The sequence below is a fragment of the Macaca fascicularis genome, chromosome 14 (assembly GCF_037993035.2).
Source record: "Macaca fascicularis isolate 582-1 chromosome 14, T2T-MFA8v1.1".
Classification (NCBI taxonomy): domain Eukaryota; kingdom Metazoa; phylum Chordata; class Mammalia; order Primates; family Cercopithecidae; genus Macaca; species Macaca fascicularis.
In genome coordinates, this window is record NC_088388.1 from 74,390,595 (window position 1) to 74,410,231 (window position 19,637).

The window sequence follows — 19,637 nt, forward strand, 5'->3', positions numbered from 1 at the left end:
GCCAGGCAGAATTGTTCCCAGGCTGGGGGGCACTGGCTGCCTCCAAGCCCCACTGGGTCACAGCCACCGAGCCTTTTCTGCATTCCTCCTTTTCAGCCCAGACCGGGATTCTTAAGGCAGGGCTGTCTCCTGTTCCCTTAGTCCCCAACACAGTGGCTGCCCCATGAGGCCATCTGAGTGACAAGCCAAGAATCAGAGGATGGGACAGTGGGTCAATGCCTCACACCCAAGGCTGGCCAGCTCAGCACACACATGGTCTGGAGAGAGTTGACCCTGTTAGATGCTGGGGACAATCACAGGGACACTTGTCAGGAACACTCAGAGGCTAATTAAACAGCTGTCCCATTAAGGAAAGCAAATCAGGCTCCACACACACATTGACCATCACAGAGCCTGCCAGTCCTTAGGACGGGACACTCAGCCTCGGCTGCCTGAGCCCTTGACCTGCACTCTGGGCCGTCATCCCCCAACACCCACTATCTATCAGTAGCTTTTTTTTTTTTTTTCTCCAATAGGATTTTATAGATTATTTCTCATCTGAAGCTCACAATGATCCTGAGAATTAGGTACTTGTTCCCTCCATTTTATAGGACAGGGAGGACAAGGGACTCGCCCAGGTCACCTGGCTAATATGACAGACTCAGGACTCACACCCAGTGACTTTACCTGGTCCCAGAGGAAAGGTCAACAAATACCTGGGTGATTTTCAAGCCCTTTTGGTGGAGCCACAAGGTACAAAAATGTGCCTAAGCTGCACTGACCATTTTGAGGAAGTCGACAAAAATCTCCTCTCTCCTGCTTAGAGAGACCACAGATCAAGTATCTAAAAACATCCAATTACTTTGCTCTGGCCTAGCATTAGATCTGCCCTGCAAACTGGTGGCCTGCCATGCATCCGGTGCCCTCTTGGGTATGCCACCCACTGGGTTGATTTGATCTCGCACCAGCCTTGTGACGTTGGCCTTATCATCGGCATCTTAAAATGAGGCCAGCTAAGGCTAAGAGAGGCCCAGGCACAAATTCAAGGTTGCACAGGCGCAGGGATGGAACCACGACAGGAAGCCAGGTGTGTTCCTGCTCCGTCTTCTTAAGACTGGGGGAGAGTTGGAGGAGGGGTAAATTGATGTTTGTTCACTGGGATCTTCTAAAAATAATCCGCTTAGGTTTACATCAATATCCCAGTATATCTTTCTCCCTGCCTGCCACTCTGCCTCCCCCACTGTGGCCCCCACGCCAGTCTAAGCAGAGGGAGGATCTGTGATGCCTCTGGGTGCCAGCCTCACCAGCTGTCTGCCCCTGCTCCCCCCACATAGGGCCAGGACCATCTGGAGCTGCTCAGGAACAAGGGCACTGAGAGGGACCCCCAGAATTCCAGGAGAAGGGATGCTGGGCACAACCTAGCCTTGTCCCTCCAGCACCTACCCTGGGCAGGTGGCTTTGACTCAGCATGCTGTGACAGGCTGTAGGCCTCCCAGAGAGGGTACCCGAGGCCCTGCTGAAATAAAGCAGTGTCCACATTGAAGATCTTGGTCATCCCGACTTGGTCATCCCGACACCTCCTGGCACGAACAGGGAAGTGAAAGGGATGTGGAATGACTGTCTTGTTTTGCCCCTCGAGCACTATGCCCACCAGCCACCCAGGGATGCAGGACACAGAGAGGCTCCTGCATGTGGGCAGGCCATGTCAGACCCAGACTGTAAACAGGACAGACAAGTTGGGTGTGGGGGGTGTTCTTCACATGTGCCCCCAGCCTGCCCCAGAGACCAAGACCCCTGGGTTGCAGCCAGGGAAGGGGCGGGATCTGGCCCCTGGGCCCAGCAGATAGGAAGGACAGCACCATCTTTCTCTCTGTTCAAACACAGACAGGGCTGCAGACACACAGTTCTGGCCTGTGTGTGCGACTTGTACATAATTCAGAGGCTCCTATTGCTCTGGCCTGGATAAAATGTACCAGCAGGGGCAGCTTGCACAGAGAACAGTGAGCTGATGCCAGGGAGCACTTCTTGAAAAGAGGTGAGTGGTCCAAAGGTTTGGGGGATTAATAGAAATTGGACAAATGAGTATTGTTAATGGCAAGAACTGTTTACTTGTTTGTGGAGTAAGTCAGTTTACAATCCATGTTCATAAACTTTATCCCGTTGAACCTTCATAAAAGTCCAGTGTGGAAGTTACTAACAGACAAGAAGGCGGAGGCTCAGAGGCTGAGTCACTTGCCCATTTTCTCTTTCTTTTTTGAGATGGAGTCTCGCTCTGTCACCCAGGCTGGAGTGCAGTGGCACGATCTCAGCTCGCTGCAACCTCTGCCTCCCGGGTTCAAGCGATTATGCTGCCTCAGCCTCCCGAGGAGCTGGGAGTACAGGCACACACCACCACGCCCAGCTAATTTTTGTATTTTCAGTAGAGACAGGGTTTCACCATGTTGGCCAGGCTGGTCTCGAACTCCTGACCTCAAGTGATCTGCCCGCCTCAGCCTCCCAAAATGTTGGGATTACAGGTGTGAGCTACCGTGCCTGGCTGCCCATTTTCACATAGATGGAAGCAGAGCTTCCTCCCTGTGCTAAGCTGCAGCATGCGCTCAACTCCACCGCCACTCCCAGTCACAGGATGTCCTTCTGGGCTCAGGGGGTCAACTGCTGAAGGCAGAAAGCACGAGGGGCAAAGTTCCCTGGCAGCAGGAGGGCTGTGCCCCACTGAGGGCACCATGGTCCCTGCCTGGCTGGGGCAACCCAGAGGACCCTGAGGCAGGGGACAGGGGGAGTGGTCAGGCCTTCCCCTGCACAAGCATCCAGAACTCCTGAGAGCTCTTCAGGGTAGGAAGGGAGGTGCCAGGTGACCTCGCTTGACCACTAGTGTGAAGAATCCGAGGCCTACAGAGGGAGAGTCCAGCCAGTCCACAAACACCCACTGGGAACCAGCCAGGTGCGGGGGACACTGGGATGAATGTGACCAGCTCTGAAGAGGCTCGTCAGGTGAGTACCCACTTAGCTGGAGCTCAGACCCTCACAATCCTCCCCAGGAACTTCTTCAGCCCCATCTGACCTACTTTTCCTCCCTCTGCTCCCACAGCCACGGGCTCCTTACAGGGTCCTCATGACGCAGTGTCATGTGCTGCCTCCTTTCAACTCTGCTCCAGCTGTTGGAAGAGCGCCCTTCCCAGCCACTTGGAGCACGTCCATCCCCACTCCCCAATCTCTTCTTCGCAGAGCCTCACTTAAGTGCCCCCCAACCCCAAGCTGAAACTGATGGACTCCAGGAGGAAGCTCACTCACTTTTTCCCCTCCCCGTCCCCTCCTCCTCCCGGCCTCCCCATGCTCTTGACCTCCCTTGCAACATCTGTGCACTCTGCCCAGGGTAATGGGTCCTGGAATTGCCTCACTCTCTGCCCCTCAGGACCTGGGACTAAGAAGGTGCAGCTCCACTGAATTGAGTAAATGTGTCACCCACCCAAAGTAATGACCCAGAGCAATTAACAAATCACTTCCTCCTTTTAAAGCATTTAAGGCTTATCTGTCTTTAAAAATCCTTGGTGGGCACAGGAAAATGAAATGGAAGAGTCTTAGTCAGATTGTCTTGGCATTTCCAAGTGCTGGCTCTGTTCCTGGCACACAGTAGATGTCTGAGATATGTTCGTTTAGTGGATGAAAGAATAAAAATATCTCCACCTGCCACTTGCCCCTGCTGCCTGAAGTTCCAGCATTACCACTGAACCTTTTCTGGGGCTAAAGAGTATGCCCTGTGATGCTCTCTCAAAATGCAGTTCTGGGCCAGGAAACTAGCTCTAGCTGGAGCCTTCCTTGTACAAAACAGCAAGGTCAGGGTTTGCCCATGAGATCTTCTCACAGTACTTTCTCAAGATGATGTGTCCAGACCCTGCTCTTTGACCAAGGAGTTGCATGTTCAAATGAGCTTAGGAAAGGGTGGCTGCACACTGTGCCACCCATTGGGGTCCCCAATTCATATTAATACATTAAAGACCCTGAGAAGGCCTGTTTAGATTTATGTGACCTAGTGTTTCCCAAATCTGTATGCTCATGCATCCTCAAATCCATTCCCATGCCATGGGACTAGGGTTCCTCAGGGGACAGTTTGGGAAGTGTGGACTAGATAGTGTGCCTGGGTCCAGGTGGGACAAGGTCTGCAGGTTGAAGTGTCTTCCTTCACTTCCCTGCACTGACCATTTGACAAAGGCAGAAGGTTCAACCTCAGCCACCACTACTAATAGCTCATGACAGAGACAGATAATGAACATGGCATCAGACAGCTTCCAAATGCAGCACGAAGGAGAGAGAAAGTAACAGGGTGGGCCAGAGACCTGAGTGAGTTCCAGCTGTCATTTTGTGCTCACTGCTGGCCATTGGGCGGGGGACCCCATCCTGCTAAGCTTTGCATTCATCATCTGCAAAATGGGGATAATGCTATTCTCAGGGCTGTTGTGAAGATTCAGCGTGGTAATGCCAGCAGAGGCAGATTATAAACCGTCAAGTCCGGTGCCAGCATTTGCTATGTGCATCATTATTTCACTGCATACATGGCCAGGAGGGTGTGGTAATGTCTTGATTGATCACAAGCCACTGCAGAGGTCCTCAATCAGGACAGATGGATGGATGGATACATGGATGCATGGAAGAATGGACAGACAGAATCCCCAGTGTGACCCAGGCTTACCAATGGCTGGCTGGTTGAATAGGTATGAATGAATACATGAACCAATTCTAATAAGGTCAACTGTTCCACTTCTTAGTCCCCAACTGGTAGAAGCAGCAAATTGGGAAGGACACACACACACACACACACACACACACACACACACACACACGCATGAGGGGAGAGGAAAGAGCCACAGCACTCTGGAGGCAAGTCTGTGGGCAGCAGAATAAAGGAACCGACAGGGTGGGAAGAGCCAGAAACCAGAGTTGAACACGTGCAGCAGCCCACAGTCATCTGGCACAGGGGTCAAGCCTGTCGGCATTCTCAGCAAGGCAGTTGGGGTTCCTAAGGCCTGTCCCTCGAGCCATCCATGTTGCCATTGTTCAGGGGAAGAAAGTGATCAATCTCTTTCGCAAAGGTTTCCAACCAAAACTGTTAAGAGTTGTTCTTAATGGGATAGAGAGCACAAAGAAGTCTTTAGGGCTGGTTGTGCTGCCTCACGCCTGTAATCCCAGCACTTTGGGAGGCCAAGGCGGGTGGATCACCTGAGGTCAGGAGTTCGAGACCAGCCTGACCAACATGGTGAAACCCTGTCTCTACTAAAAATACAAAATTAGCCGGGCATGGTGGTGGGCATCTGTAATCCCAGCTATGTGGGAGGCTGAGGCAGGAGAATCACTTGAACCTGGGAGGCAGAGGTTGCAGCCTGGGCAACAAGAGCAAAACTCTGTCTCAAAAAGGAAGGAAGGAAGGAAGGGAGGAAGGGAGGGAGGGAGGGAGGGAGGGAGGGAGGAAGGAAGGAAGTCTTTAGGGCAAGACACAGGTCTTAGCTGCTGCTTCTGGAAAAATGTTTCTTACAGTTTATATGAATTCATCAACACATGTAAGCACAGGACATACTGTGTACCAGGCAAGTGCTGTTGGGCACTGGGGACACAACGCCACATCCAGACAGCATCACATATGGAAGGTTCTGGATAAATGAGGTATTGGGTCACTTGAGGATAGAGAGGGAGGTTTTGTAGAAAAAAAAATTCACAGCTAAGAAGTCTGGAGGACTGATTTAAATCATTACATGACCTCAGACAAGTCACCTTCCTTCTCTGAGCCTCCATCTTCCCATCTATAAAGTGGGTATGATAAAAATCATGAAAAATATTACATGGCACTAGACACTAACCCAGCAGTTACAGATGTTCTCTTAATGCACACAGTCAGCAAGGCAGGTGTTGCTAACAATTTGTTGTGGGGTAAATTGTCCCTTTCACAAACTGAGACCAACTTGCCTGAGGTCAGAGAGTTGATGGGAGTCAGGGTGTAAGCTCTGGTGTGTCTGATTCCAGAGCCCACACTCTCCCACCCTCCCAAACAAGACCCACGCTTCCTTCTCACAGACTGCTGTGAGGATGCAATAGATGTTAGAGTGCTTCATAAAGTTAAACTGTTATGTGTCCAAAGGCAACAAGTAGTCAGTCTTGACTCTCCGTGAAACTAAACACTGAAGTTCACAGGGGCACTCAGAACTGGCCACAGCCTAGAACTCCTGGGCTCCTCACTCTCAACCTCTGGCATTCCTTGGCTAACTTCCTCCCAGGGAAAGAGATCCGGCAATCCCAGGAGCCCCAGATGACCCCTCAAGGCCCACAGAGCAGGGTTCCCCTGGAACCCATGGGGCCCCCTCCTAGACCAGGAGACCACCTGGCTAGTAGCCTCCTGACTCTCCTGTGCTCCACTCCTGCCAAGGACCTAGAGGGCACGGCCTGGCCCAGGTGCCATGGGAGCTGCCCCAGGGACCCTCACCACTCCCCACCGACAGGCTGTGGGACCTCAGGCCAGTCACCTCACCCCTCTGAGCCTGAGGTTTCTCACCTGCAAAATGAGGGATGAAAGTGGGTCTCATGTGGGAGAGGATCCACTCCAAGGAAAGACTCAAACATGACTGCCCTTGAGCTGGGTGAGTTCAGCTGAGTGGCAGGAAGGGGAGCACCAGGCTCTCAAAATCCCTGTTTTGGAGGGAGGCACAACCCTACCTACCAGGAATCACCCATCTAACCTTGAATTCTCAGCCTGCCCTTGGCAGTCCTGGTCTGAGAGGTGGACTCAGCTGTTACCACTGCCAGCCACCAGCAGGACCCTATTTGCTGTCTTCCCAGGTTGGCTAGGGTCCCAGCAGGGGAGAGGCAGGAGAAGGGACTTCAGTCAGAACTACATATGTCTTCACTGGAGGGACCTGGGCCCCAGAGCACAGAGATTCTTGCAGGCCCACGGTGGCCCGAAATGGTTGCTAACTAGCCTCGGGCCACACAGTGAGACAGAGGTGCCAGGACCCAGGCTCTGGCCCAGCCCAGGGCTCTCTGCACTGGCCCAAAGTCACCCCTTTTGGAGCATGGATTAAGCACAGAGAGGAAGAACAGTGTGAAGAGTTAGGATGATGCACCCCCTACCCTGCCCTGGTCAAGAGGCTCTGGCCATTGACGGCTGGGCCCACAAGCCCCAAGGTGAAAATCAACACCTGGTCACCCAATTCCCTGCTTCACTCACTGCAGGCACTGACAGGGCACATCTGGATGGAGGAGGGGCTCAGTCTGCCTCTGCAGAGTCCCCAGCAAGAGGAAGAAGGCTCCAATAGCAGCAAAATGGACTTCAATTAGTCTCAAGAAAGAACTTCCTGCAGAGGCATTAAGCATGAACACAGAGAAGGGGGGCACGATGAGGGCAACTGTAACATCTCCTCTGAAATACAGGATGCTGTCTCATTCATTATGTCATTTTACTTTCTTTCTTTTTTTTTTTTTTTTTTTTTGAGACAGAGTCTCGCTCTGTCGCCCAGGCTGGAGTGCAGTGGCCGGATCTCGGCTCACTGCAAGCTCCGCCTCCCGGGTTTACGCCATTCTCCTGCCTCAGCCTCCCGAGTAGCTGGGACTACAGGCGCCCGCCACCTCGCCCGGCTAGTTTTTTGTATTTTTTTAGTAGAGACGGGGTTTCACCGTGTTAGCCAGGATGGTCTCAATCTCCTGACCTCGTGATCCGCCCGTCTCGGCCTCCCAAAGTGCTGGAATTACAGGCTTGAGCCACCGCGCCCGGCCATCATTTTACTTTCAAACCAGCCTGGAAGGTAAGTGTTGCTGCTCTAATTTTGTAAGTGAGCAACTGAGGCTCAGAGAGGCTAAGTTACTTGCCCATGTCTTCTAAGCTCCACTCAAGAGAGGCAGAGCCAGGATTTAAAGCCAGAACTCTGACTCCACATACCTCCCTTCTCAGGAAGTCTCTGAGGATCCAGGTGTTACCACACCTGCCATGGGCATCTCACTGTGCCACCTCAGATGCCCAGGTGTGAGCTAGGAGATGCCAGAGGTGTTCCTTTCAGGAAGGAGAGGGAGTGCTCACTGGTGGCCAGCTGTAAAGGGCTCTGTGTCCTAGGACTGCCAGCTGTGCCTCTGCAGACAACACCCCGTGGGGGCCTCCCACGTGGTTTCCGTGCAAAGTGCCATATCTTCTGTCCTTTCCCTGACCATGCCTCCTCTTGGGCAAGGATTAGTCTCTGGCACCATTATGCCTCCTGCTCCCTACTTGGCAGGAACCCCAACCCCCACCCAACTCTACACCCAGACTCCCCACCACAGGGCCCGGCAGCATTTGGTGGCACTTGCTGCATGGCCTGTCCCAGGCCTGTTCAGCCCCACACTCCACTTACCTGACATTCACAGGCTCCTGGGAGACCCTCTGAACTCAGAGTGGTGTGGTTCATGGCACCCGGGACATGGGCAACATGTTCTGGGTTCAGGACTATCCCCAGAACTGTGGCAATAACTACCCAGCTCTAAGGAAGGTGTATAAAGTGGCCACATCGGGGCCAGCTCCAGGCTGGGCGAGTTGCAGCAGGGCTGGGGCTGCTGCTCTGTACACCTGAGCTTGCCTGACACTAGCCTACCTGTGACTTCTGCTCCACTCCAGAGGATCCCCTGTCCCTGGCAGGGTCACCCCAGAAGCCACCTGTAACTTGCTTTGGGGGAGGAGGCAGAGATGGAGAGATGGGTAACTCCAAAACTCCTCTCGCCAAAGTGTCTGTGGCAGCTGGGCTGCTGATTCATCTTTGGGGTGAGAGCTGAGAGCTCCTTCATTAAGGGGCATGGTAAAAACAGATGATCTTTAAACTGTGTCCTAAGGACAGTGTATTCAGTGGACTCCCGGGCTTTCGAGGGACAGATTGATGAAGTGTCTTTAGTTTGCCTCTCCAGAGCCACTCTCCACCTTGTCTGGGGCCCTGGGAACTGACCTCTGTGGACTGTAGTGGGCTCCGTGCTGCTGGCTTCCAGAGAGGTTCACCCAACAGGAAGCACAGATGGGGGACTGAAGGAAAGAGAAAAGACAGTTGAGGTTTATCCCCTGTGAGGTCTCGTGGGTTGACTGGGTCCCTGTACTGATGGCCCACAGCCCCTGTCCCTATAGCTGCCCACTTCCCTTGCTCCTTCAGCCCTGAGTGGTAACTGCTCCCAGCCACTAGTAGTCCCTCAGTGCTGCATTATCCTGTGTTGATTTGTTACACGCCTAATGCCTGAGCCAGTCACTCCGGGTTGATGCACCCTCTCTGGCTGTGCCAAGGCAAGGAGACCAAGCACTGCCACCAATGGCCCCTTTTATAGTCTTCCTCTGTCCAGCCCTCAGAGCCTCCTCTGCTCTTAAAGAAGAGCAGTTTGAAGGGATGCCCATGATTACACGTGCAGGCCTCCTCTGTCCTCTGTCTCAGCCTGGGCCTGGTGGGGCAAGGGGAGCAGGTTGGGAGATAGGGAGCATGGACCAGCCAGTGAAGGAAGGGGCAGGAGGCAGGGGTCAGCTCCCCAGTTAGTGCATGCACCAACAGCTTTTGAGTGCTTAGTGTACGGTAGGCACTGCGCTCCACATACCAAGAATTTTATTTGCTTCTCAGGCAATCCCAGGAATTCCTTCCTACTAATGCATTTTACAGGAGAGACAACTCGTGCTCAAAGAGATAAATATGATTCTTCCAGGGTCATCCTGCCAGTAAGTGACAAAGCCAGGATCAACGTAAGTTTTCTGTCTTCTGTATGGTAGACATATTGGACAGAGATAACTAGACTTGAGCAAGTCCTGAGAATGACCTTGTATGGCAGATGCACCTGAATGCAGTCTGGTTCTAAGCTAAGGGATCTGGGAGTAGCCAACCCGGAGATCCATTCCTTATCTATGAGGAACATCTGAGCTCCCGGCCCATCCTATGGAACCTGCGGGCCAAACAGGATTGAGGCCTGTTGTTTTGGGGTAAATGCAGGTTGCTAGGTGGAAGTTGTTGGGGGAGGTGCTAAGTGAAAATGCTATAGAAATTGCATGCTTTTAGGCCAGTGGGGCTGTGACTCACGGCTGCAATCCCAGCACTTTGAGAGGCGGAGGTGGGCAGATCACCTGAAGTCAGGAGTTTGAGACCAGCCTGACCAACATAGTGGAACTCCATCTCTACTAAAAATACAAAATCAGCTGAGTGTGGTGGCACATGTCTGCAATCGCAGCTACTCGAGAGGCTGAGGCAGGAGAATCGCTTGAACCTGGGAGGCACAGGGGTGCAGTGAGTGAAGATCGTGCCATTGCACTCCAGCCTGGACAATAAGAGCGAAACTCCATCTCAACAAAAACAAAAACAAAAACAAAAACAAAAAAAACTGCACACTTCCTGCAAGTGGTTGTGGTTCTTCGGTCCAGTCAGCAGCCACTGGACTCTCTCCCCTGTGTGTGAGCCCCTAGTAAAACTCCATGTTTCATTCGCTGGCTCTGGGTCTCCTCTTTGGTCTCTTGAGCCTGGTGCCATCCTCACTGGCACTGATAGGGGTTTGGCACAACACCTAGTAACTGCCTTGAAATAATTTTAGTGAACTGGCTCACAATCACAGCAGAGTTGGATGACTTAAGTGCGGTCAGTTATTGGCGAGAATTTGCCCAGAGGCCTCTAATGTTCCCTGGACACCCCCTCCTAGGTTAAAAAAAAAAAAAATCCTCTGACATTCTGCAGTTCTCCCAGGTGGGACAGGGGCCCCAAGCGGGTGGTGCAGTTGGGTGTCCGGGTTGGAAAAACAAGCAGATTCAGACAAGGCTTCATTGTTAAGGAGAGTCTGACACTTTGACCATTAAAGCAAAACTGAGCAAAACAAAATGCTCACTGCCTTGTCTTATCTCTTAGAGACAAAGGGAACAGTGGGAAGGGCCCCAGGGCTGGGTGTTGATCCCACCCCAACCAGTACCAATCTCAGAGACCTGGCCTCAGGTGGCTGGGGCAGGGAGTTCAGGGTCTCAGTCCAGCCCGGTGTCAGGTTACGTTTGCCATGTGTGGCCTCGTCTGGCCTCTGTGGCACTTTCAGAGAGATTGTTATTGTCATTTTTCAGATGAGGAAACCAAGGCTCTGAGAAGACATGCAGGGAGCAGCTGGAACCCAGGTTAACTGGATTACCAAGTCTTTCCACTCCCCTCATCTCTCCAGGTAGGGAGGTCCTGCGGGGAGGAAGTAGCCTCAGAAGGATGAGCTCCTTGTCCTGGGGATGTGCAAGTATTGTCTTGGGACACTGTGGGAGGCAGGCTGCAGAGGGCAGCCAGGTGGCTCTCAAACTGAAATCACCAGGGGAGCTTCAACAACTACTGACGCCTGGGTCTTGCCCCAGAGATTGTAGGGCCTGCAGGACTTTCAAAAGTTTCCCAGATGATTCTAATGTGAAACAAAGTTTGAAAGGCATGGGCTTGGATGCCCACTGCTGCCCTTCCCACCTCTGAAACTCCCCTACCCCACACCTCTCTAAGGAAAGAAGGGATTTATTACCCTGACCCCATTTTACAAAACGGGCAGAAGCCACGCAAAATATAAGGGTGTCCTCAAGGCCCCCCAGCCAGCAACAAATCGAGGCAGCATGAGGGGTCCCCTGATATCTGACTGCCCCTGGGGTGAGCTTCTTTAAGACACTTGGGGGGTCCTGGCTCCCTTGTCAGTGGGAGAGAAGTTTCTCTTTGAGGCTTCTGGGTGAGAGAGTGAGACACATTCTTCGTGGCATTTTTTTAAAGAGTCCACTCGTTCAAAAGCTAAACAGCTGCAGGATTAATGCTGGAAGACCCCCTCTGCTTGCTGGCGTGCCTTGGGAGCAGGAAGATAAAAGAACTCAAAGCAGGCCTGTTTATCCTTTTCTGTAGGAGATTTGGTCACAAGCCTGGGAAGAGCTGGGCCTGTCAGACCAGCAGCCCACACTTCCTCCCCACCTGCCTGTTCGCCTTCCTCATGCCCTGAAAGCAGAATGTCACAGATGGAGAGACAGTGTGGGGTGGTGGGAAGTGAGAGGCCTGTGGAGTCCACTGGTCCTGGGGTCTGCCCAAGCACTCCCCCTTGCCAGCTACCTTTGGAGAGGAGCTACTTCTCTCTCAGCTCGTTCAGTGCTGACCTCACAGAGGTCCAAAGTCTGCAACACGGGCACCACCTCCAGGAAGCCTTCCCTGACTCCCCTCCCCACCCAGCGCTGGGCAACCCCAGGCCCCTGGACTTCCCTGTCACATTCTGTGTTGTCACTGCTTCTGTGTCCTCCCATCCCTAGCAGGCTGTTCATTCATTCATTCCACAGAGCAGCTGCCCTTTGCCTGGGATTCACTCCAAACGCCTTTCCTGAGCACCTGTTTTCTCTAAGATCCTCTGTGAGGTGCTGGAGATACAGATCATAACAGCTAACCTGCACTGAGTGCTCATAATGCGCTGGGTATTTTTCTGAGTGCTTTACATGTATAATTCATTTCACCCTCACTACTATGATGAAGATGCTATAATTATCCCCACTTTACATATGGGGAAACTAAAACCCAAAGAGGTTAAATCACTTGCCCAAGTCATTTAGCCCTACCCTGTGCCACCAGCCACAGATACAGATGGGACGGGCCCCTGCCTCAGGAGCCCGCTTCTCACAATTTGGAAGTTTTGCATCTGTGTATTTCTTTGTCTAATGTTGTTTCCCCCACAGATCAGAATCTCCAACCGTGTTACATTTTGGTTGGATGCATGCGTGAGCAGCACCAAATAAATGCTGCTTCCCTTTAAGGAAGAACTCACACTCTCCGCCCAGTATGTGCTAGCTGGACACCAGACGGCTTCTCCCACCTGGGTCATTTCTTCTGCGTAGGCCTGAGAAGAAAACCCAAGTCCCCAGATATCCCAGTCCTTCTCCCTGCCCTGAACCTAGCTCGGGACCCTTCCAGGCCAACAGCACCTGCTTACACACCAGTGTTTACATGGAAGGTGGTAGGAACTGTGTCTCTGCAAACCCCAGCTAAATCCCCCTAAGAGAAGGCCTCCCTGCTACCTGGCATGCCCTCCCTCCTGCCATCTCTCACTGGACTCTTCCATCAATTTCTTACTGAGTTGCCAAAGCCATTGAGGGGATGGGCAAGAGGACTCATGCTGATGGAGTACCCACCTGTGTGCCAGGCCTGGACAGGCACCCCACTTCCTTCATCTCATTTAATAACAGTTATTATCAGCCCCAATTTACAGGGAAAAAACAGAGGTGCAAAAGTTGAGCAAGCTGTCCACAGGGCAGCTTGCACTGCCTCCCCTGGTCCGGAGGGTGTGGTTCTGTGCCAGGCACACTTCTAGGCACTCAGAGGGAGGGGAGGATGGGGGGGGGCACATAGAATCTAGTTTTGACAAGCCAGCAAGGGAAGCAGACCAAGCAGAACCCCAATCCACAGACCACAGTCAGTGTGCAGATGGCCATGAATCAGCAGCAGAGGAGGCTTGGATCCCACCTGCATGGGAGGAGTCCTGGAAGCTTATAGGAGGCAGCATCTTTGGGCCTGGTTGAACTCCTTACTGCTCTTTCCCATGGTCCCAGCAGGACAAAGGGTAAGCCTTGGCCTACAAAGCTCTGGTGCCCAGTGTGGGTTTGCCACCACCCCAAAGGGGGCAAAGGGAGGAGAAGTTGGCTGCCCTGCCAGTGACCCCACTGTGGCCCGGCCAGCCTGCCTCCAGTCCTGCCAACCTGGCCTGGCCTGGCCCAGCCAGCTCCCAATCACAGGGTCTCCTCTGCCAGCTAATGACCATGCTGCCTGCAGCTCAGGCCACCACCCTCCTTTGGGCGAGGCGGCTACCCACAGAGCCTGCTGGCCCAGACAGTGGCCAGGCCAAAAATCACAGCTGCCTGTCACACCACATCCTCTGGCTCTGGTGCTGTAGTCTCCTCCTCCTCCTTCCAGGGTCACGAAAGACACTGTAGAAAGCTGGAGCTACGGCCGGGCGCGGTGGCTCAAGCCTGTAATCCCAGCACTTTGGGAGGCCGAGACGGGCGGATCACGAGGTCAGGAGATCGAGACCATCCTGGCTAACACGGTGAAACCCCGTCTCTACTAAAAAAATACAAAAAACTAGCCGGGCGAGGTGGCGGGCGCCTGTAGTCCCAGCTACTCGGGAGGCTGAGGCAGGAGAATGGCGTGAACCCGGGAGGTGGAGCTTGCAGTGAGCTGAGATCCGGCCACTGCACTCCAGCCTGGGCGACAGAGCGAGACTCCGTCTCAAAAAAAAAAAAAAAAAAAAAAAAGAAAGCTGGAGCTACAGGGGAGCTCAGACCCCACCCTGCTCCCCATAGACATGGACACACAGGACCCCAGGGAGGGGCCGACTCACGCCAGCCAGCCAGCCAGCCAGCCTGCGCACAGCCTAGGGCCCAGGTCCTTCCTGGGTGCCATGCTCAGTCCAACACTGCCCTTCCATAGCCTTGAGAAAAAGCCTTGTCCAGGCTTTTTACATACAAAGTATGCTTTCGAGGTACTTGGGTGGAGGTGAGGAGACAGTACTTCTTCTAAGCACAGATTTACAATTCAAACAGATGCAGCTTGGCTCCCTGCTCCCCACCTTCAAGCTGTGTGACCTTGGGAAAGATAAGGTACCTCTCTGAGCCCGTTTCTAGGGGATAACAGTAGCTACCTCGGGGAGTTTGGGTGAACAAGAGTGTCTATAAAGCATTTAGCACATTGTCTGGCTCATAGTAAGTACTCAAGAGTATCAGCTGTTGTTGATATCATCACTGTAGTATTGTGTGGATATATTTTACAAACTGCAAAATGTTATGGATGGTAGGTATTATTTTTTACTATTACTGTTGAACGTTAAAGATTCAGAGGGGGCATGACCAGAGGGTTGGGTAATCCAGGAATGTTTCTGAGGGAATTTATGACCTGAGTCAGGTCTTGACAGGTGGGGAGATACGTGGAGAAGAGGCAGAGATGGCAGTTGTGATGGGAGGAACAAGCAAAGGGGCTGCGATGGGGCCACATGTGGTGTGTTTAGGAGACAGTGTAGAGCAATGAGCCAGAGGGCCAGGCAGAGGCTACGGCGACCAAGGACCTGAATGCCATAACTAGGGCCTGGTCTTCATCTTACAGGCTGTAAGGAGCCACAGAGGCTTCTAAATGGGGGCTCCATTAAGCTTTCTGAAATGTGAGTTCTGTCCAACATTCAAGGCCCTCTCCCATATGGGCATTCATCCCTCACTAACCCCACCAAGCCAGGCTCCTCGCCCCAAGTTCTCCCCATCTCTCGGCTTACCACACTATGCCACCTGCCCCGCCACTAGCCCACCCATGGTTCACACTCATGATGAGGCACCCCCTTGTTGAGTGCCTATAGTGCCGTGTGTTTCACACATGGGACCTCAAGATCATCTGTAACAGCCTTGAGAAGTGGACATCACGACCCTCATTTCACAGAAGAGGAAATGGAGGCCTGGTGGGATCATGTGTCTTGCCCATGCTCTCAGTGAGATGGTGGCACAGCCAGGATTCATTCTTGGAGGGATGTCAGGATCCCCCATCTCTGCAGCAAGTTGCCTCTAGCTCCTGCCCAGACAGCCACCTCCCTGACAAAGCCTTTCTGGTTACCCCAGTCCTCAAGGGCCTCCCCTCCACCCTCTTTCTGCCCTGTACCCTCCCCCTTACTCCTCCCCTTCACCACCTCTCTGGAATCAGAGGCCCACTTGATCCTAGCTCAGCTAGCTTGGTTCCCAGTGTTGCCTATGGGACCATCTAGCCCCCAACAGGAGAGACAGGACATCATCAACCCCAGCTCTCTTCTGTTGGGGGCCAGATGATACTTTCTCCCTGTCCTATCCTGCCTGCCCCTCCATATCCAAGACTGCTAACAGCACAGACAGGAGCCCCCACCTCCTCTGGTAGGGTTCAGAAGCTTACTGAGCATAGAGCTATTTCCCTGAGTCTGCCCCCAGCTGAGGGGAGTAATACATTATTCACCGCACCTAGGTGCCTAGGGAGGTCAGACAATGGACCTGAGGGAATGGACACCAGCTCCAGGCACCACAGCCCTGCCAGCAGGAAGCCAAGGGAGGAGGTAAGAATCCAGAGCCCCTTGCCAGTGTCCCCAAGCAGACTGATTCTAGAGGCTATGAGACTAGCAGCCTGAGCTGAGCAAATTCAGGTCTCTGAGCCTGCAACAATATCCTGCGTTCTAATCTAAAACAAGTCTGATAATTTCCCTAGACTTCCTGGTCAAACTTCAAGCTTTCTTTTCTTCATAGGGATAGAAACAGATATTTGGCCAGGCACTACATCTTTGTAGCTCATTTAATCCTCACAACAACCTGCTAAAGGAGGTATTCTAATTTTATAGGCTCAGAGGGATGAAGTGATTTGCTCAGTGCCACTCAGCTAGTGGGAGGCAGAGTAGACTCACGCCCACCTGGTCTGTCTGATTCACCACTATCTGGGGCTCACCAGTTACTGTGGCTCGAGGCTGCCGCTTAGCCCGTCTGGGTAACTTCCAGGGCACCTGGTATGCAGTTGGCACTTAAACAGTTCTACAAGCAAACTCAAAGGCCCTGGGGAAGTGGTTTTACCTATCTGAGCTTCAGTTTCCCACACAAGACTGGGCCGTTAATAACTACCCCAGTCTTGGCAAGTACGACATACCCCTTAGCACTTAACTGTTGGATGTGATGGCCCCACTAACTGAGCAGGTAACACACAGCCTGCCATAATCAATTTTAAGGTGGCACTTGGAACCATGGATGCATCAAGAGGTCTCAGGTGACTCCGCAACCCTCTTCTGCTTCACTCCAGGTTCCAGGCTCTCTCCACATCATGAAAGGAGATCACAGGTGTGAAATTATTTCCTCTAAGAGCTTTGTTTAGATGTAGAGATTATTGTGAGGGAGGATTTGAATCCCTGGATGGAGGTAGGGGGTAGAGGGAATCCCAAGCCCCTCAGTCACCTTTTCTTTTGGGTTCCTCTAACCCTTCCACCCCCAGGGATTGAGCTTCAGACTTCCACTGACCTCTCACCACCCTCCTCCACCTTCCAGGGGCTTTCCAAGGAGGTTTCCCCTTGACTCCAGGGAGTTGAGCACATCTAGGGTTAACCAGTCCTAGCCAAGGCCACAGGGCCCAGACCAGGGCCAGATCCCCTCCCCTTCCCCACACAGAACAAGAGCCCACAGAGTCAGGGCAAGGGCTCTTTCACAACGCCCCTCTCCCTACCTGCCTCGGGGGCAGCAGAAGCATCCCCTGCCTGGGAATCAAGACACCTGGGACTGTGCCCCAGCCCTGGGAGCCCCCAGCCTTGAGACCTTGAGCAGGTCCCTTCCTTCCTGGGCAGAGGTGTCCTGCAGGTTCCCCTGCCCAGAAGAGAATTAGGTTGGACCTTCCATTTGGGCCAAAGGCTATGGGGTTGCGGGCACTCCTCGGGGCCCCTGCACCAACCACACTGATTCCCACCACAGCCTCATACATGGTCGCCCAGATCTCACATCAGGGATAGGGAAAGCCCCAGCCACCTATCCGGAAGATCCTAACTGGGGAGGAGTGTGGATACTTTGAAGGATGCTCACGAAGGTTTTCTCAAGTCTACTTCTGGATCAAGGATTCATTGTCTTTAGGACCGGATAACTGACACTCCCTTCGGGTGGGCCTCAGTGGCCCCATTAGTAATGTGAGGGAGGTGAGCCACGTGAGCCACGTCTCCAGCCACCCCAGAGGGGTCACATCTCCAGCTCTGATGGACCCTTACTTGGGGATCTCTGCAGTGAATTCACCAACAGATAAGCACATCTCAGGATCTCCAGAGTGTCTAAGAGACCCTGGAGTCTGACACACAACGGCCAGGAGCTGCTGCTCTCACATCCTGGGCCCACAGGGAGAGAAGCTTTGGAACTAGGAAGCTTCTCACCTCTGCCCTCAACTCTGAGTCACCTTTCCTGGGGGGTGACATGGCCAGGGAGCGGGAGGCAAGAAAAAAAAAGCCACTTCCTCAGCTTTAGGATCAGCGCTCAGGTGCTCTGCTTCTTCCCCTTCTATCCTCTCCCGCTTCCCCAGTCTCCTCCCCGCAGTGAAAGATCACTCAGCCCCGTTAAGCCTCAGTTTCTCCATCTGCAAGCGCCGATAATAATACACAACACCTATTTCAGGAGTAGCAGTGAGCCTTAGGCGCGGGGCGTGGCGGGGCGCGGACCCGCACACAATGGGCGCTCAATAAGAGCCCGTTTTCTTTCTTTCCCCTCCCCTTCCCGCGCCCCCTCCCAGCCAGTTCCAGCCTCTGCTTGTTCCCCCCGAGACTCCCTCCGCTGGCCCCCGCGCTGCTGCGATGGGGTCGGGGACCGCTTCTGCCCCGCATCCGGGGCTCTCACCTGCAGCCTTGGCTCTCGCGGGCCGACGGGACAGAAGGGGACCCCTGTGTTATCTTCGGGGCAGGCACTGAGCCCCTCGCCTGAGGCGGGAGGAAGGTGGCAGCCTGGGTTCGTGGCACCAGCCTGGCCGTTCGGTCCGACTGTCCTGCCTGCCTAGGACCCCTCACGGAGCGCACGACCCGGCCGGAGCTTCCTGGGCACTCGCGCTGTTCCAAGTCCGAAGCACTCGGGTGGAGGCAACTGAAGGTTGGGGTCTCGTGGAGCCAGAGGCTGGGGGCGTCCGGGGTCCCGTGCACCGGAGTCGAGAGCCTGGGGCCACAATGCGCTAGCTCCGGAGTAGGGGCTCCGACCCTCACTGATGGAAAGGCGCGGAGCTACCCTGCAACCACGGACCCGTACTGCTGGGTTAGGAGCGTGCCGCCCCGGCGCAGCGGGTCAGGGCCGGGACTCCGCGCGTCCCGGCCGCACGCCCCGGACCGCGGGGCTGGGACGGGCAGGGCAGGGCAGGGCAGTGCAGGCGCCGGCGGGGAGGTGCGGCGGCCGGAGCCCCGCGGGGAAGTCTTTCCAGGTCCCGACTCAGCTCGCTCTGTAAAACGGGGCGGACCTCGGCGCGGCAGCCGACTCCCGAGCTCCCGGCTGCGGCTCCACTTCCTCCTCTTCCCCCGCTCGCTCACCGCTCGCTCAGCGCCGCGCCGCTGCCACCTCCGCTGTCATCCCCGCCGCCCACCCCCACCGGAGCCGCAGCCCGATCTCAGCCGAGGCAGCGCCGCCCAGCGCCGGAGCGCCAGCCAGCGCGGCCCCGCCCGGACGGGGCGGAGGCAGCAGGGACCCCGCCCCCGGCCGGCAGCGGGCAGGGGCGGGGCGCGCGTCGGCTCCCCTTCCCGGGCCCCGCGCATGGGGCCGCAGGAGCCAATCCGAGGGTGGGAGCGGAGCGGCGCCCTGCGGAACGCGGACTCTACCTCGGAGAGGGCGGGGCGGACAATGAAGAGGTGCGGCTACAAAAGGACAATGGCGGGGCTGGGAGTTCAGAAAGGGCCGAGTCGGGGAGGGGGTTGGTCTCGGGACCCGGATGGAGGGAGAGGCGAGAGGGCTGGCTTGTTTGGGACAGGGGCATGGGGACTGCTGTGCGGGGATTGCGGGGTTCACGGGGAAGCAGCAGGGGCCAGGGTAGGAAAAGAAGCCGGGACGAGGCAAGGTGGAGGCGTGGGGGGATATCCGGGGTCAGGGATCCCAGGGACGCTGGAGCGAACCCTCCTGGGTGGTGGGATGCCGCCGACAGCTTGCTCCTGCCCAGCTTCTAGTGCTCGGCACTCAGAGGTGAGAG

At 54.5% G+C, this 19,637-nt stretch overlaps 1 protein-coding gene and 1 long non-coding RNA gene across 12 annotated transcripts in view; one reads left to right on the plus strand and one right to left on the minus strand.

The window, feature by feature from the left end:
• GDPD5 (glycerophosphodiester phosphodiesterase domain containing 5) overlaps positions 1 to 19,066 on the minus strand; it is a 91,750-nt gene extending 72,684 nt beyond the window's left edge. For 7 of the 11 annotated variants that reach the window (XR_010580920.2, XM_074014783.1, XM_045371287.2 and 4 more), the window contains exon 1: positions 18,314 to 19,066. The gene's annotated coding sequence lies outside the window, so the exon portion shown is untranslated. Of the gene's footprint in view, positions 1 to 8,924; positions 8,999 to 18,313 lie in introns of all 11 variants that reach the window. The other 4 variants (XM_074014786.1, XM_065528733.1, XM_074014782.1 and 1 more) reach the window with 1 other exon arrangement.
• On the plus strand, positions 2,843 to 7,408 carry LOC135967071 (uncharacterized). The gene is made up of 2 exons (XR_010580921.1): positions 2,843 to 2,970; positions 7,195 to 7,408. It is a non-coding gene; the product is annotated as an uncharacterized lncRNA (long non-coding RNA).
• Positions 19,067 to 19,637: the final 571 nt, after the last annotated feature.